Here is a 20,000-nt window from a genome sequence, read left to right as displayed (position 1 = left end):
ATAGAAGGTCTATCATAATCCTAAAAATTGTCATAGAAGGCCCAATCTCTTGTAGTTCCCTGAATGAAGTGATTCCATCACACAAACAAAAACTAATTATATTCATTAAAACAAAAAATGTTTACACAGGGGGCTCCCCCACGACATTGTCTTTTACATATGCTAAGTACTTCTACTCTAACTTCTACTATGGCTGCCCGGCGGCATCGGCTGATGGCGCGGCCGACAAGGGTAGGGGTTGCTCATCCTCTGCCTGGATGACATTTGGCTCAGTCGGAGGCAGGGCGACGTTCGCTTCTGACCCGGGCTCTGCTCTGACCGTAGGCTAGATGACGTCTTCTGCACACACACCTTTGGCCATGTTCGCGTGGTGAACATCCATCACCCACTGCGTGGATACTTGCTCGGCCACCAACTGTGCGTGTGGCAGCAAGCTCTCCCCGAGCACATGGATGTCCTCCGTGCTCCAGCCGTCGGCATACCCGATGCAGATGGTGCCAAAGTCTAGGTCCAGGTGGTGCATCGCCACCGAGGTCAGCACCCCCGACATCCCATAGAACATCTTGTCAGTGATGAGGACCCGAACCTCATCCAGAACCTCCGCTAGCCAAATGGCGGGCGTGCTGGTACTTAGCGCTGACCCGAAAACCTCTAAGACAACGAGCTGGGCAACATTGTGTATCTAGTCAAGTTCCCCCTCGAGAGCACGTCGCTCTTCAAGGGACTTGGCCAGCACCTCCACATTCGGGCCAATCATCACCTTGGCTGTCTCCAGGTCCCGCTCCAATGACTCCACCTTTCCACCCAGCTCTGGAAGAAGGACGACAAGCTCAGAAGCAAGCTAAAGGAAGAAACCAACACATCGAAAGCAGAAAAGGTACATACTAAGGCGGGTGTTCTCAAGGATGGAGAGTCCCTCCTCCTACCAAGTCACCTGCTCGTGTAGCTAGGCGTTTGCCTCCTCCGTCCCCATCACCCGGCCCCAGAGCGTAAGCACTTCCTGGTCAGTCTCCGACTGGGCCTTCCGCTCTATCTCCAGGGCCTCCAAGGAACTCTAGAGCGCCACCTCAGTGTCCACTAGGGACTTCTACAGCGCCGCCTCAGTCTCCGCCTGGTGGGCCTTCACCATGTCAAGCCCCCGTTCGGCGACGGTCGCCCGCTTCACCATGAGCAGTTCTTCCGCCCGTGCCTCGGTCACCTGCTTCACCATGAGTAGTTCCACCGCCCGAGCCTCAATTGCCTCTGCTACTAGTCTTGGGACTCATGGCGGGTCGACTCTAACTCGTGCTTGAGCTCAGTGACCCGAGCGTGCTCCATCCAGAGGAAACAAGACTTGTGGCTCGACATCTCCTCCAAACCCTGCAAAATAAGAAGCAAGCATGCTAAGGCAACCGATGAAAGACCAAGAGTCAAGGATGAATGTAGAAAACTCACCTCTATGACATGGGGCATATCAACCTTGACCACCTGATGGACAGACTTGACCTGCTCTAGGGCCTCCTCTAGCTTCACCCTAGTTTGGGCATGATCGGACTCCATCACAAGTCCTATCCCCCTAAGCACATCCCAGAGCTGACACTCCTGCTCATCCTGAAGGATGAACCAAACCTTCCTTGGGTCCTCGGGGCAAGGCCACACCAGGTCAGTGGCCCCTAGCCCGCTAGAAGGCCTAGCTGATGACTAGACCACCGCTAGCTCCTACGATAGCGCCAGTGGCTCCACCTCATCACCTGCTTTGCTGTCGGAGGGGATCTCCACCACCTCGATTTCACGGTCCATCGGTATACATTCTGGCTCTAGCCCGGCCGCATCTCCCCTAGCACCTCTAGCTCCGACCAGGAGGGTGAGCTGTGCGGCCCTCCGCCCGACGAGGCCAGAAGCCTGGTCTCCCTCTCATCTTCTGCCATAGCCGATGCGGGAGGGGCCACAAGGGTCACCTTCGATGCAGCCTCTACAGCCACCGAGATCGCCACCATCACCTCTACCGCCGCCGCCATACTTCCGACCGGTTGTGAAGGCACCGCCCTCGGAGGGAAAGGATGCACCACCACCACCCTGCTCTCCCCGCCACTCATCATTGTGTGCTGCAAGGTGGGTCTCCACTCCTCCCATATGGAGGTTGGGGCGATGCTTAGTCCCATAAGCATCTAGCCACTATCGAAAAGAACAGGTCAGTCACACTCCAAAAACTCAACTATGAGATCAGAAAGGGATAAAGAATACATACTGGGATGCAAACGGTAGGGCTCTGAAGCCTCAACCCGCTAGTAGCGAGCCCACTGACAGGGACCTCCCGTGGGATGCGACCCGCGCCCCCTCACTTTGACTGGGGGGGAGTCGATCCGATTGGGTCCTGATCGGCCCGTGAATCACCGCCACCTCTGGCTTGAGGCACACCAACCGAAGCAACTAGTGGGGCATCCTCCCATTGTGGGTCGCACGCTGGCACCAGCCCCAATGATGCATGGGTGCGAGCCTGCTCCTCCAACCACCTAGCCTGCCCCACCACGCCCGCTGTAGGTGAGGACAAGGCTGGTGACGCCTTCAAAGAGCACAGCGACCGCGTCCGCTTTGCCTCCCGCTCGCCGACGGTGTCCGAGCTCACAACATGCTTCCTTGGCGTAGGAACGTCATCGTGCCTCTCTACCTCACGCCCACCACTAGCAGATGTGGTCATAGGTTCGCAATGCACCACTGAAGTCATGACCTCCCGGCCTCCCTCCTCCTCAAAGGAGATCACGTCGTCACCCACCTCCGTATAGTCCTCTGACTCGAGCTCCGACTCAACGTCGCTCCTATTTTCCCTAGCCCACACATGCTGTGCAATCTCCACCTCCTTCTCATGCTTCTACTAACCCTTCTTGGCTTTCTTCTTCTTCCTCTCAACTGCCACCTCCTTTAGGGCAGCCTGCTAGGCCACACCCTCTAGCCCCTTTGGAAGGTATGGCCAGGACTTATAAGCTCTGAGTCCCTATGAAATGGATGACCCAAAGTCAAGATATAGGAGAGGAAAAGAGGAAAAGAACACAGAAGAGATGGGAGCACACCAGTTTGGACAACTTTGAAATGTTGAGAGCTTCGGGCTTTCCATCGAGGGTCTCTTTGGGCCTCAGTCGTAGCACCCGGTCAAGTTGGCCCTAGACTTCGTCACTTGCCAACTCCTCTGGCGACATGCGGTCAGGGTCCATCGGGGCATTATACATCCACATAGGTCATGTCCTCTCTGCCAGTGGAGTGACCCGATGGTGGAAGAAGGTGTGGAACACCCACACCCCATCAAGGCCCTGCTTCACTAGCTTCTCAAGCTCCTCCCCGATGATCTCTAGCTTCTTCTTCTCTCGACTGGTAGGGCCCCACAACCAACTATCTCGCCTCTCTAACCTTCTGTCAGTGAACGACAGGAATGGCACCTCCACTGGGTTCCTAATGTAGAACCACTCCCTGTGCCACCCCCGGTTGGAGTCACAGGGGGTGTACATGGGGTCAGTGCCCAACGCACTTGGCTTCTTCTGCAGTGCGAAGCCTCCCACCAGTGCAATCTTGAGTGGCTTCCCCTTCGACAAAGCTCACCCAGAGAACATCCACCGGAAGAAGTCCATGTGCAGCTCCATCCTAAGAAAGGCCTCGCACATGGTGATGAACCCAGTGATGTGCCACACCCCAGTCAGATTGAGGTGCTGTAGTTCTAGGCCCCACTCATTGAGGAGCCACATAGGAACCTATGAGCAGGATATCCCAACCCACGCTCATGGAAGGCAAGGAAGGAGACAACCTCACCGGTCTGAGGCTGCGGGAAATCCTCCACCGTAGGAGCCCTCTAGTGCACCACCTCCTTCGGTGGCAGCACCCTCTTCTCGGTGAAGGCGGCCAACACCGACTCAGTCATGACGGATGACCTCCAGGTCAACATTTCACTCTAGATTCGCAAATGGATCTGTAAGTTTCTCATCTCCCTCGCTCTCCCCTCTCTCTCGCTTAGGAACCGTCGTGGCGCATGAATGCTCTTGGTGAGAAGGAAGAAGGAAGAGAGGCGGTAGATGGGGAATAGGCAAAGGAATGGGACAAAAGCTTTCTCCCTTCCCCTATTTAGGAAGAGATGCAGCAATTGGGGAAATGAGCAGTGATTGCGGAAAGGTGAAACGATGGGGGCAAAAAACCCTCTCCCTTCCTCCATTCAATGCAGATGGGATATGATGGGACGCGCCCTGGCCTATGGGATGCACCCTGCCCGATGGAACGGTGCTGGGTCAGATGGGATGTGACCTAGGCATGGCCCACCACTACCACACACCGGGTGTGGGAAACTAGGTGCAACTGCGTGCAGGCAGCCCTTCACCTTCCCAGGCAAGACCTTGAAGGGCCCAACAAAGGGATCTCCACCAAAGAGAAACCAAAGGGCCTCCTAAGTCGATCGAATGGCTTAGTCGAATGCTGAGAGACAGGTAAGGAGTAGAGGGACGCCCCATGTGGGCCATGCCGACTCCATCATGAACGACGAGCGTGGATCCTAGTCGGACATATCCAAATGAAGCTCCTAAAACCTCATCACTCGAGTCATCAAGGTAACATTACCAACCCCCACTATTTCTTTATATGATCATTCACTCATCTACTATCATTTATACATTCATGCAACGCATTCACACATTCATCTATGCACGCATTCATTCATTTCATACATCCGAGGCATCGCATATGCAATTAAATGCATCACAACGCTCCGTGTTGCATCATGAAGTGGCAGTTGCCTCATTCAACATGAGCAACAACTGATCGGGGTTCAAAGGCTAGCCCACAAAGGGCTTGAGGCTGCCTCATGTCAAACAGAGCCTGGGAAGGAAATGTAGATGAGCCTTGAGTGGCCCTTGCCCAGTCTGCCCCGAAGTAGATAGGGTCATCTCAACCTTCTTGTTCGATCCTAAACCTTGAGCCATGCCCATAGAATCTCTATTGAGGGGAGGCCAGCGGGCCACCCGAGTCGATCTCTAGAACAACCCAGGCATCTACCGGGTTGTAGGTTAAGGAGTAGTGGAATGCCACAAGAGGACTATGCCAACCCCATCATGAACGATGGACCTAGATTTCACTTGAACGTACCCGTTAGTGAGCTCACCAAGCGCGTCACTCGAGCCATCGAGGCAAGCGACATTAGCTCATCCCCTTCGATTCTGAGAAACTGTGAATGGGGTAATGCACAAAACTCAACCGACCCCTACCAAGCCCAACGGGGCTCAGGGGCTCAAGACGCCCTACGCCTCGACTATGCCTGGATTCATGACTCTGACTCGCCCGATCCCTCATTGCGCCCAACGCCTAGATCCACGACTCTGACTCGCCCAATCCCTCATTGCGCCCAACGCCTCGATCCATGACTCCAACTCGCTCAATCCCTCATTGTGCCCAAAGCCTAGATCCACGACTCCGACTCGCCCGATCGCTCGTCACTCTTGATGCCTGGATCTATGACTCTGACTCACCCGATCCCACGGCACACCTAGGGCCTAGATCCATGACTCTGTCTCGCCCGATCCCTCGACCGCGACCAAACGCCTAGGACCACGCTCCCGAAAATGTAGGGTCAGAAACCAGAAAAGAAGAGACTATGCCCACTACAGTGCACACACTCATGCCCGCTGACAAAACGCCCTAGGCAATTTCACCCGAATCACCCGAGGGCTCGAGGGCTACACCCACGGGTGCGCTCACGTGCACCCGCTGATGAAACAAAACTTCCCCCGCTGGCAACACAAAAAAAACCACAGACGATTCTACTCGAATCGCGTGGGGGCTCGGGGGCTACACCCACCGTCAAGACAAAAACCCCCCAGACGATTCTACCTAAATCGTCCGGGGGCTCCTATCGGGTTCATAAACCTAGGGTCCCTCATGGACCGGCTTCCCAACAAAGGCTCGGCCTAGTAGACAATGTTGTGAACAATGCATAACTCTTGGGCTAGCCCAAAAACCTAATAACATGCTAGAAATGCGATCTAGTCTCCGACCGGAAGGCCTAGCCAAAGGAGGAATGGCGACCGCTTCCGACTCTAGCCCGCCTCTCCAACCGGAAGGCCTCGAATCTGACTTTGGTCTATCTCTTCGACTAGAAGGCCTTGTCGAAGAGGAACAACACTCGCTTCCAACTCTGGCCCACCTCTCCGATCAGAAGGCCTGACCAAAGAGGAACGACGCTCGCTTCTGACTCCGGCCCACCTCTCCGACCGGAAGGCCTAGCCAAAGAAGAACATCGCTTGCTTCCAACTCTGACATGTGTCTCTGACCAGGGATGCACCATACCTCTACTTATAGCTCTTCTCCAACTAGCGCAGTCAGAGCTGACTAGGGCTAACCGACCGGGGATGCCCACTCGATGAGGACTAGGTACACGGGTGGAGCAGGTAAAGCAGGACACTTGAGTCAAACTGCAATACCGAGGACCATACCCTATACACCTATAGGACAGTACTGACAGGGCATGTTAGAAGGTTGTCCTGCAACCTTTCAGGCATGTCAGAACCCAAGCAGTGTTGTGAGCACCAAAGTTTTACCCTATAGTGTTATGGGTGCCATCAATTCCCATACCAGGTGTGGGGGTATTAACCCCTATACCCTTACGGCTAGGCTTGGGCTGGCCTAGATCAAGGGGTTCGGCCCACTAGAAGACGACGCGTGGCCCAGCCAACCTATTCGGAGTCTTGCACAAAGAGTCAAGGCAGATTTGGAGATCAAGCAAGATCCTGGTCGGTTAGAATAGGAATCCTTATCCGGTCACCTATGGCAATTGTAACTAGCTAGGATTAGTTTCCAGATCTGTAACCCTGCCCCCCGGATTATATAAGGCGGGCAGAGGACCCCTCTAAAAAACATCTCTCATTGACATACAGCAATACAATCAGACGCAAGACGTAGGTATTACGCCTTCGCGGCGGCCGAACCTGGATAAAACCTCATGTCTATCTTACGTTACCGTCTTGTTTGTGGTTTGCGCATCTGTCTGCCGACAATCTACTACCTTGGGCATACCCCTAGGTAGACTGCCGACCATATTTTGTCGACAGTGGTGCGCCAGGTAGGGGGTGTGCGTACTGCTCTCCAAGCGAACAAGATGGTCATCATCTCCAGCTTCGTGGCTACGCCGAACGGCCTCACGTTCACCGTCGGCTAGATCACCTAGACCACTGGCTCCGACGACTTCATCGCCATGATCACGGAGGAGGCACGGATTCAATCCGCATCAACCACTGCTTCACCTCCATCGGCTATGGCTCCGACCATGGTGGATCTGGCTCCGACCATGTCCGCATCGCCTTCAGCCACGCCGACAACCCATCGTCCGCTCCCTCGCTACAAAGGGAAGCAGATCGACAACACCGACCTGCTCGACTCCATCGATCGGGTCGGCACCAAACTTGCTAAAACCCTAGCTCTGGTAAGTTCAATTCAAAGTCAACTTAATAAGCAGGTAACCGCAACCCACAATGGATCTACCCGACTAGCTCGGGCCAGTCATCCTGCACGACTCGGTACAGATCTTGTGGTCACATCTACTCCTGAGGGGTGCTCCGCTCATCATCGGCCAGCCTCCGCGATGGGTCTCTAGCTCTTCGAGTACAAAGCCTCGATGGAGAACTACCAGGTTCAGCCCTACGGCCTGCGAAATGCTGCCTCCAACTACGCATACAATATACAACACTACTCAGATCGGTATTTTATACATCGACCTCAGCCAAAGCCACGCAACTTCATCAACATGGTCTGGATTGAGGGTTATCAAGAAGGATCGTTCCACACAGTTCAAGAGGGTGGCTCAAGCTCTTCGTCCGACATCGCATCTTATGCCTCTATTCGCACCGAGCTCCAGCATCATGATGATGAAGGTGTTGAATATGATCTGGATATCCCAGACCATGCCCCGGGATACCCACGATTCCTGTCCTTCCCACCAAGGCGAGGAGATTTGATCAATGTTGTTAGTAATGACGAACCACTGGCAGTCGGTGAGATGGAACAAGAAAGGCTGGCATGCAAAGCACGCAATATTGATCGGTTTAATCGCCAACAAATCGAAGCTGAGGCAGAAGAGGAGGCCTGATGCATAAGGGTCCAGCCACGCTATCTTAACAATGCCTTTGACAGGGTGGGGGACAAGCAGGTCTTCAAGACTCCAAGTGCCAACATAGTCATTGCTATGGCAACAATGCAACGACAACCCAATACCCTGGAAACTCAGGCAGTTCGTGATGATATACAAGCTTACCTGATGGCTGCTATGGCCCAAACCGTAGAAATTGTAAATCAAGCCCGGGCTCCATCCGTATTAGTCAAATCAAGCCACAGCCACCAGTACTCGAGTCGCTCACAGCCACCCAACCAATGTGGCTCGTGCAACAATGACCCATCAGATAACCGTCAAGGCAGAAACGGTGGCTATGATGGTGGTCGAGATGACAACCGCCATCGGGATGACAACCGTCATGACTTCCGGGATGACAACCACCGAGACAACCACGATAATCGCCGCGATAACCACGGTCGCAGGGTTAATTAGGGTGGCAACCGAGATCACCATGATGGCAATAACGATCTCCGCCATTACCTCGGAGAACGCGATCTGCGCGATCGCATCAACCAAAGAGCCAACGATCATGCATCCCATGAAAGCTATCGCCGTATGGAATATGATACTGCCCAAGGCCATCCGGGTTTGAAGTAGTTTACTCTGCATCTTCGCCAAGTCATATGGCCCAAGAACTTCAAGCTCGAAAAACTTTAGAAATACGACGGCAAGGAGAACCCCGAATTATGGGTCATGCTCTATGAAACCGCGTGCAGATTAGCCATGGCTGATGAGCACGTCATGTCTAACTACTTCCCAGTTGTTGTTGGTCATGCAGGTCACCAATGGCTGGTCAGCTTGCTGGCGAACTACTTCGATTCCTGGCAAGAACTCAAGCAAGCATTCATCGACAACTTCATTGCCACTTGCGAGCAACCCGGCAACAAATATGATCTGCAGCGGATTCAAGACCGGAAAGATGAGCCACTATGCGAGTATGTCTGATGTTTCTCGGAGATGCGCATCAAGGTCCTATCAATCTCTGACAACGAGGCAATCGAGGCTTTCATCACTGGTCTCCACTTCCACGATGCCCTACGGGACAAGCTCCTTCGCAAGAGACCCGAATCAGGCATAGCGCTCCTGGCCACTGCCAAGAAATATGCGGATGTCGACGATGCTAAAAAGATAATCATCGAAGAAGCAGCAAGGGTTCCATGCTCCGACCACCCCCCACACCACGACGAGTACCGCGGCAACCATGGTCAGAACGACAATTTTGATCGCCGCAACCAGCGCAACGACCCCCGTGACCACCACGACCAGCATAATTAGCGGCATAATCGCTATGATGATTACAGGGGCAAGCGTGCTCAGGAAGACGACGGCGAGGTCAACACCGTTAAGAAAGGTGGCGGACGTCGCAACTACGAAGAAGACTATGCCAAAGCATTGAAAGGACCTTGCCAGCTCCACCCCAAGTCAAACCATACCATGGAGAATTGCCGCGTTCTCAAGTCTATCTACATGTGTCAATAGGTTCCGGATACATCCGATAAGCCTAACGACGTAGGGGAACAGCGCAATGAGGACAACGATGATGAAGATGCAGATCCCCATCACAAGTACGTCAAGCCAACCGATCACGTCCACACCATCATTAGAGGCAAAGTGTCCATCGAGACCAAACGAGAATGCAAACTGCTCGCCCATGCTTGCTTGAACGTGGCCAACACCGACAACCTCATCGCCGATCCGTAGCTCCCTCCTTGGTCTCACCGCGAGATCTCCTTTAGTAGAAAGGACCAATGGGCCACAATACCTGAGCCAGGTCATTTTCCTCTGGTCCTTGATCCTTGTATCAATAGGGTCCAGTTTGACAGAGTGCTGATTGATGGCGGCAGCTCCATCGATATACTGTTCAAGAATAGTTTGCCAGCTCTAAAGATAACCCTGGCTAATCTCAAGCCATACGAGGCACAGTTCTGGGGTGTTCTCCCCAGACAGAGCTCTACTCCTCTTGGGCAGATCATGCTACCTGTGCAATTTGGTACCCCAGACCACTTCCACACTGACTACGTCAACTTCATGGTCGCTGACTTTGAAGGCACCTACCATGCTATCCTTCGTCGACCAGCGCTCACCAAGTTCATGGCCATACCTCACTATAGGTATTTGGTGCTCAAGATGCCTACTGAGAAGGGGGTTCTAACTCTCAAGGGCAATGTGTACGCAGCTTACACCTGCGAGGATGACAGCTTCAAAATAGTAGAGGCTCATGACCTCTCTATTCGCATGGCCGAGACCACGCTCGACGCCAAGAAGACCCTAGCCAACCACTTGGAGATCCCAGACCTCGAGGCCCCACGTAAGAACGTCAAGTCCAAAGAGCACAAAATGATCCAACTGGTCGATGGTGATCCTAGCAAAACGGCCCTTATTGAGGCCAACCTAGATCCTAAATAGGAAGACGCGCTCGTCAGGTTCTTAAGGAGCAACCTGAGCATGTTCGTGTGGAAACCCGCTAACATGCCTGGTGTACCTCGGAACTTGATCGAGCACTCCTTAAATGTCGACGGCAAGGCCAAACCTATCAAGCAGAAGCTACGACGGTTCGCTCACGACAAAAAGGAGGCGATTAGGGTAGAAGTTACATGGCTTTTGGCAGCCAGATTTATTAAAGAAGTGTATCATCCGGAGTGGTTAGCCAACCCAGTTCTTGTACGCAAAAAGAATAATGAATGGAGAATGTGCGTTGATTACACTGATCTCAACAAATACTGCCCTAAAGACCCCTTCGGCTTACCTCACATAGACGAGGTAGTAGATTCAATGGCCGGTTGTGAGCTGCTTTTCTTTCTCGATTGCTACTCTGGTTATCACCAGATCGCTCTCAAAAAGGACGACCAGATCAAGACATCTTTTATCATGCCTTTCGGTGCCTACTGCTACACGACCATGTCATTCGGGCTCAAGAACACCGGGGCTACCTACCAACGCGCTATACAGGCCTGCCTCAAAGATGAGATAAAAGACAACCTCATCGAGGCTTATGTTGATGATGTAGTTGTCAAAACCAAGGAAGCACACACCCTTGTTGACAACCTGAAACACACCTTTGCAGCCCTTAATACATTCCAATGGAAATTAAACCCAAAGAAGTGCATCTTTGGTGTTCCTTTGGGCATACTACTAGGCAACATCGTCAGTCACGATGGCATATGCCCTAAAACAGAGAAAGTCAAAGCTGTCTTGGACATGAAGCCACCCAAAAAGGTGAAGGATGTTCAGAAGCTTACCGGATGCATGGCTGCTCTTAATCGTTTCATATCAAGATTAGGCGAAAAAGGATTACCATTCTTTAAACTGCTCAAAGCATCCGAGAAGTTTGAGTGGTCGGAGGAAGCAGACGTCGCCTTCACATAGCTGAAATAATACCTTACGTCACCTCCGGTCCTCACTGCTCCCAGAGAAGACGAAACCCTCCTGCTTTATATTGCGGCAACTAATCGAGTGGTCTCCACTACCATGGTGGTCAAGCACGACGAGCCTAGCCACATCTACAAGGTACAGTGACCAATCTATTTCATCAGTGAGGTACTCAATGAATCCAAGACCAGGTACCCATAGATTCAGAAATTGATCTACGCTATACTGATAACATCCCAAAAGTTGAAATATTACTTCGACGAATACCGTGTGGTGGTCATGACTAAGTACCCTCTGCGAGACATCATTAGCAACAAGGATGCGAATGGGTGCATTGTTAAATGGGCAATGGAGCTATGCCCTTTCTCCCTGGAATTTGCAAGCCGTACTACAATCAAGTCTCAGGCACTTGTCGATTTCATCGTCGAGTGGACAGACTTAAGCACACCTGCCTCTTAGGGGCCCAATGAGTATTGGAAGATGTACTTCGACGGCTCTCTCAACATCGATGGCGTAGGAGCAGGAGTCCTTTTCGTATCACCATCCAAGGAGCAGATCCGGTACGTCCTCAGAATTCATTTCCTAGCATCTAATAACGCCGCCGAATACGAAGCATGCCTATATGGCTTGCGCATTATAGTCGAGCTCGGTGTCAAACATCTCTATGTCTATGGAGACTCATCTCTGGTCATCAACCAGCTCAACAAGGATTGGGACACAACTAGCGAAAAGATGGATGCATACTATAAATCGATCAGAAAGCTAGAAGGCAAGTTCTACGGCATCGAGTACACACATGTGGTCTGGGACAAAAATCAAGCAGTAGATGCGCTGTCAAAGTTAGGATCATCCCAAGCTAAAGTCCCACATGGCGTATTTGTTCAAGACTTGCTCACGCCTTCCATCGAAGAGGAAGATCCCATAGTCGACAAGCCTCCAGACCAGCTTTTGGTGGCTACGGTTCCGGTGTCAAACGCCATCAAACCACCTCCGACCACTAAGAAGCTTGACTGGAGAGTACCTTTCATCAAGTACCTGACAGATGGTAGCGGTTACACCGATCGAACAGAAAATGAACGCCTGATGCGGCGCAGTAAGTAGTATCTTCTCATCGATGGCAAATTGTGGCGCAAGAACGCAAAGGAGGAAATCTTGATGAAGTGTATAACCCAGGAGGATGGCAAACACCTCCTAGACCAAATCCACTCTGGCTCCTATGGCAACCACATGGCCTCAAGAATGCTGGTTGGCAAGGCTTTTTGAGCAGGGTTTTATTGGCCGTTAGCTGTAGCCGATGCAGAGAAGCTAGTCCGCCATTGTGAGGGTTGTTAGTTCTTCGCTAAGAGAATCCATATACTAGCACACGAGATTCAGACAATACCAGCCTCTTAGCCTTTTGCATGCTGGGGACTGGATATGATCGGGCCCTTCAAGCCGGCTCCTAGGAAATTTACATGTGTCTTTGTGCTGATTGACAAATTTTCTAAGTGGATAGAGTACATGCCTCTGGTACAGGCATCTTTAGAAAAAGCTATCATGTTCATCGACCAGGTCATCCACCGCTTCGGCATACCCAACAGCATCATCACTGATCTGGGTACTCAGTTCACCGGGAACGCTTTTTGGGACTTCTGCGATGAAAGGAGCATAGTGGTAAAATACGTCTCAGTGGCGCACCCTAGAGCTAATGGACAGGTCGAGTGGGCAAACGATATGATCTTAGATGCACTGAAGAAGAGGATGTACAGAGAAAACGACAAAGCCCCCAGAAGATGGCTCAAAGAGTTACCAGCCGTGGTCTGGGGCCTCAGAACCCAGCCCAGTCGCAATACCAGCATATCACCATACTTTATGGTTTACGGGGCTAAGGCAGTGCTCCCAGTAGATATAGCCTTCAGATCAGCACGGGTAGAGAACTTCGACGAAGACAAGGCCAATGAAGCAAGGGACCTAGAAGTGAATAGTGCAGAAGAGAAGCGGCTCGATTCTTGCATACGTACAGCCAAATACCTTGCTGTTTTGCGTCGGTACTACAACAAGAACATTAAGGAGCGATCCTTCATGGTCAGGGACCTGGTCCTGAAGTGGAAGACAAATTAGGCTGGTGTCCACAAACTCGCAACTCCATGGGAAGGGCCCTTCATGATCAAGGAAGTTACAAGACCAACGTCTTATAGGTTAGCTCATCTGGACGGTACAGATGTACCCAATTCATGGCACATCGACAAGCTTAGGCGTTTCTATGCTTAACTACTAAGATATGTACTCCCTTTGTACTTTCGATTTAATTCAATAAAGTTGTTATGATTTCTCCGACCACTCTAATGTGTCACTTCGAAGTCTACTGTTATTCTAACTCAACCAGTCAAAACCGACCACCATTCCTTCTTGGGTTTTTGGAGTAGGCCCTGTCTTCGGTTCTTCCCAACGCGTGCATGGGATCTGCTCTCTATGCTACGGGTGATCGGTAGGTCTCCTCTAGTTTGACTTGTCTGCGTCTACGTGTGCACAGGCTACGCACCTCACACTCCGACCACATGGCAAACCAGGGCCGTACAAACCTTTCAAGATAACGTGTCGATTAAACTGGTGCAACTAAACTGAATGCTAACATGTTCTCACTTAGTTACACCAACACAAGTTCCAAGCTTAAATACGTTTTCCAAAAAAATAAACAAGCTTATGCTGATATACAGTTACGTTATTACAAGCTTGCCTAAAAAGGTACAAGTTTATAATAACACAACTACATCCTTCTTCTACAGCTCTAGCCTATCCTGTTGGCTGGTCGGGGCATGCGGCACCTGCTGCTCGCTGCTCCTAACATCCTGCTCGAGTCTCAGGGACTCTTGTACTGGTCAAGCTAAAGAGGATGGCCCCACCGATGCCTGGCTGGTCGAGACCACAGGCTTCGCTGGTTGGCTCAAAACTGATGGTATTTCTAGCTGACTTGTTGATGGTGTACCCTGTATAGGTGTTGGTTAATGTCACCAATTATCTTTGAAGACAAGTCCAGCTGGGTCATCTGAAGCTCCTCAGCCTTGTCTGGATCTACCTCCTTTGGGTATCTAGCCTCCAGGCATTTGAGATCGATCAAGGGGTAGTGAGCACGCACCATGCTTAGCACATGTGCGCCTATGTACTCACCCGCCTCCTTCACGAACTCTTGGAACCATCCCCATGCCTTTCGGCACCTATCCACCAGACTGAGCTACGGCGTCCTTGGCACTTCCTCTGTAAGCGCTGGGTTGATAAGGTTGAGGACTAGCAAAATGCCCGTTGCCACCTCCTGGCACCGGTCTTTCCATGTGTTCCAATCCTCGGTGATCTCTTGGCACTGCGCCTTCTAGCCGTCACGATCTTTCATCATGGCTTCCAGATGCATCTTGGCATTGACTTTTAAAACTACAAACCGCACAAGCAATTAAACAATCATATCACGACTAGATAAAGCGGGCAACAAAAGTGAGCAAAGGGGCTTGGAAACCTTACTTTTTAGTTCCTCTTTCATCTTGGTCATGTGGTCCCGGAGCTGCGACTGGTCGTGCGCCAGTTTTCTATTGTACTCCTTCAGGCAATCACACTCCACGACCACACGATTGTTCTCCTCTTGGAGATGGACCACTTCGGCTTCTAAGCCTGCACTACAGCTGTTACTATTAATAACGCAACAACACTTGTCATGCACTCGTCGTGATAAAGTGACTACTTACTTGTTCTTTCCTGCTCTTTGTCATTGAGCTGGACGACCAGGTTTTGGTTCTGGGACTCTTGCTCCCTCCTCTCATGATTGGCGGCTTCAAGTTGGTGGCGCAAGCGTTCCACCTCTACCGTCAGCTCTTTATTGCTTGCAATGATCCCCTCGATCTGGTCGAAGCACTTCTTATGGTACCTTGCGGTCTTCATTAAGTCCTATGTGCAAAACACTAAGTAAGAAAGTTTGACTACACAGCAAGATCAGGTGATGAAGCAAAACATACCTGAACCTCCGTCACCAGTCATTTCGCTGCTCGTTCAACCTTCTTGGTCTCTTCGACCTCTAGGATTTCCTCATGAACAACCCATTGGTCGTTTCACCAGCGCGACACATATACATGTTGTCGCCTGTCCTGTGGATGGCCTAGGACCTCTTCTACTTCGTTCTCTTTGGCCTCTTCTTCAGGTATCGGTGCTGGTCCGGGGTTGGCAGCTTCTACGATAACTATGGCCTTCCCACGGGCTATAGCATCGACAAGCGTGTTCTATGCTCTCGACTCCGGCCGCTGCTCCCCGGTCTGACCTGTTATCCCTAGTGCTGAGGTGTCACCCTCCGTAGGGTTAGTGCTCGGAACACTTGTGCTTGGCTCGGCTATCCCCTCAACCACCTGCTTGGGGACTATTGTCTGGCCGCTTATATGCTGAAGTTCTAGTGGACTTTCTGCTATGGGTTCCTCCATGGCCGGCTGCTGGGCAGTCTTCTCTGACAATGATGGTGGAGCCACACCGCTCCCTGCTAGTTGGTCTGGATTTTCAATGGATGCTGACCTAATATGTCCGAGATAAGTTCAGAAGGCAACCGTAATCAATATAAATTGTAAGCTTACATCAAGGTTACAAATACTTACATGTTGGAAGCATGGAATGATGTGGCAAAGGAGCATCTCTTTGACCATGTTTGCTCCACGTGCTCTGCGGGTGACACCTGGTCTCCCTCTAAGACCAGCTTCGACGCTGGGGCTTGGTGCTCGACCCCTCCACCGCTTGTCCTCGGCGCTATAGTGGTATGCGATGTGAGTCCTAATGGCATGGAGGAGCCACCTTGCTCCGTCGACTCCAGTTGCCTCCTCCTCTTTCGAGGGACGAGTTGAAAGATGTCTGCATCCTCTGTGTCGTTGTCTGACAAAGTCAAGATCGCCTGACGACGCTTGCTGGTCGCCGGCTGCTTACTAGCAGCTCTGGTCGCTGCCTCCTCTCCAACTCTGAGCATGGCCCAGTCCATGTCCTCGCCCTCGATGTTGGTCTGGGTGGTCAGGTCAGCAACTTGCGGCCAATCTACACTAGGGGGTGGCGACACAAACACTGTTGCTCTATCCCGACCATTAACCTAGGAAACAAATAGGCGATCACACAGTAAGTTTCTACTACAATATGAGACTATGGGTACAAGACAAGATGAGTTACCTTTGGGGGAGGTTGGGTGAGCTTGAAAGAGTGCTCGATGGCGCTCAATCTAACAAAATTTGGATCAGCTAAGTTGAATAGCTCTCCAATTCTGGCTCTGACTTCGATCTTGTCAAGTGCCTCCTGCCTCGTCCTTGTTGGATCTGCGCTACCTTGGTACTCATAGTCGGGATGTACCCTCCTCTGGCAGGGCTGGATGTGTTTATTTTATCGACCCCTACGCTTTGACTGATTGCCAGAATTACTATTGTCCAAGGGTCACTTACATTTCTTATTAGAAATACAAGTGGGCACACTTGATAGGGAAAGAAATCTTTTTCTTTTTTCTTTAGAGCACCATGCATTCTTTGGACAACCGAAATCTTCAACTATAATCATGGTCTACTGCTCTCTGTTCTGACCAGAATGCTGGCATATTCGATTGGTCAATGTTAGTTTCAATCAGTTTGAGATAACATGAAGATGGATCGCATCAGTCAAAGGAGATCGAACGGCGTGTCGCAGCATAATACATGGTGCTCGAGGACTAGCTGTGGGGGTATTAACCCCTATACCCTTATGGCTAGGCTTGGGCTGGTCCAGATCAGGGGGTCCAGTCCACTAGAAGACGACGCATGGCCTGGCCAACCTGTTCGGAGTCCTGCACAAGGAGTCAAGGCAGATTTGGAGATCAAGCAAGATTCTGGTTAGTTAGAATAGGAATCCTTATCTGGACACCTATGACAATTGTAACTGGCTAGGATTAGTTTCCAGATCTATAACCCTGCCCCTCGAATTATATAAGGCGGGCAGGGGACCCCTCTAAAAAACATCTCTCATTGACATACAGCAATACAATCAGACGCAGGACGTAGGTATTACGCCTTTGCGGTGGCTGAACCTGGATAAAACCTCGTGTCTGTCTTGCGTTACCGTCTTGTTTGTGGCTTGCGCATCTGTCTGCTGACAATCTACTACCTTGGGCATACCCCTAGGTAGACTGCCGACCATATTTCGTCGACACCAGGCGAACACGATAGGACTCCCCACATGCCTCTGGGCATCAATAGTGTTGTGGGTGCCATCTTTCACCATACACGATGAACATGGTAAAACAACCCACATGCGTCTAACAACAACAGTGTTGTGGGCGCCTACCATCATCTTATACCCGACGGCGTGAGCAACAAGACTTAGTAGCATACATACTCTCTCTCTCTCTCTCTTGTAAGGCCGTCCCCTTCATCTATAAAAGGAGATGCACTCTCTCCCAACAAAAGGAGGCCATCAGTTCACTAACATCGATTCACCCTCTGCTAGCTTTAGACACTCTAAAGCTACGCAGAGCACATGCTCGAACACTTAGCACATAGCGGAGCTCCTATCACTCTTGGCCCTTCATACCAGAGTCCGACTGGACCTCTTGCACCCTCCATCTTACTCCCTTCCGTTTGTATCCCCACAACAAACTTCGAGCACCTGGGCTCAGGAATAAAGTCACCGACCGACTCAAACTAGACGTAGGGCACGTTGCCTAAATGAGTATAAATCCTATGTCATTGAGTGCTAGGCCACATCCGATCACAACGTACGACAAAACTACAAATATTTATATGTTGGTCACTTTCTGCACTGACACTAGAGCATCATAAAAACAGCCCAATGCTCTATCCCCCTTGTTCCATGTTACGAAAAAACATCTTTTAGTGTTTATTGAATATACCATTAGTCAAATTACACGATCATGGCTTTAGTTTGAGCACTAGCATCATACTACCCAATGCATAAACCCATAGGAATCAAGGTATAAGGTACAAAGTACTAGGAAATCCTTAGTGGTAATCAAGGTAGACACATGCAACATGAGTTAAATGATTAAAGGTGTATAGGACAACAAGGAAGATCCCATGCTATACTTGCCTTAAACTCAGATCCTTCTTCTATTGAATTGTAACCTCCAAATGACTTCTTCTGGATCACCAACTTCTTTTATATCACCAACGCAAAGATCACTGACTGCACATGATCATAAAGCACCACATAAGCATCCATGCAATTATACATGAAGCAAACAATAGATCTAAATTAGAACAGTACACCAAACATAACATCAAGATGAAAAGTTTGTAAAATGAATCTACATCTCGCTATGAACACAGAGACGTGAAAAGCACTATAATCGAAGCTATAAAGAAAAAGTTATGAATTAAACAAGATTTCCTTTAATAAAATAATAGATTAAATCTAACCTCAAATTTCAAAAGTTGAAAATATGTTTAACATTACCTTAAACATGTAGATTACTCAATTATGAATCTAACGCAACTTGAAATGGTCAAAACAGAGTTAAAACAGAGATTTTATGGCCTAAATAAAACTAATGGCAAAACTGTAAATAAATGGATCTTCTATTTCAAATTAAAATACATAACAATTGGAATTTTGAATCTGAAGTGGACTGCGGGTTCGAATATGGAAAAGTGCAAGGGCTCTTTTGCAAATAAATGTGGGAAGGGGTACAGGTTAATCTCAACCGTTGGATCGAGATTGGATGGCTGAGATTAGAAGACGAGGAGGGAGAGAGAAGGCACGGCCGGTAGGAACAGGGAATCGGCGCGGCGAACACTTCACTGGAGATCGTGAAAACAGCCCTAGAGGCCACGGGAGAGCAAACCGGAAGCACGGGGAGAAAGAGAGGAAGATGCCAAACTCGACTAGGCAGCTTACCGAGGCGCGGAGCGGACAGAGGCGACGCAGTGCTCGGCGGGGCGACGGTGGACGGCGGCGCTAGGGTTTGCGGTGGCTACGAGCTCGATTTGAGGCAGCGGCTGACACAAGGGCGGGATAGGGATGCGGCATGATGCGGGGCGCCTGGTATTTATGGCTGGGAGCATCTTGGGAAGCATGGCAAAGGGAAGAGGCGTGGCAGCGGCGGAGAGTCCGGCTCGGTCTGGAGGTAGGAGACGGCGGCATAGCTGACACACGGGCCTGGGATGGCAGCGAGGGAGAGTGCGGGGCCGGTTCGTCAGCAAAAGAGAGGGGAGAGGAGGCGGGGATGCGCGGGCACGTGGCTTTGCTGCTGGGCTGCTTGCTGAGGGCAGAGCTGGGCCAATGCGAGGGAGCGGGGTAGGCCAAGTGTGGTGGAGCTAGGCTTGCTGAGCCAAGAACAGAGAGAGGAGGAAAAGAATTTCTTTTTTTATTTTCTTAAACACATTTTTAAATCCAAATTTAATTCAAATTCAAATCCTTTCGAAGTTTTGATCAAACCCAATCATCACAAATAAATATGCAGCAGCATGTATGCACAAAAATATTGCTAAGCCTTATGATAAATTTTAATTTAATATAAAATTTTATTTTCCTATGTTTTCATGAGTAC

This window comes from Miscanthus floridulus, chromosome 13, assembly GCF_019320115.1.
Source record: "Miscanthus floridulus cultivar M001 chromosome 13, ASM1932011v1, whole genome shotgun sequence".
Lineage (NCBI taxonomy): Eukaryota > Viridiplantae > Streptophyta > Magnoliopsida > Poales > Poaceae > Miscanthus > Miscanthus floridulus.
The sequence above is the reverse complement of the archived record's forward strand: the minus strand, read 5'-3'. Positions refer to the sequence as shown.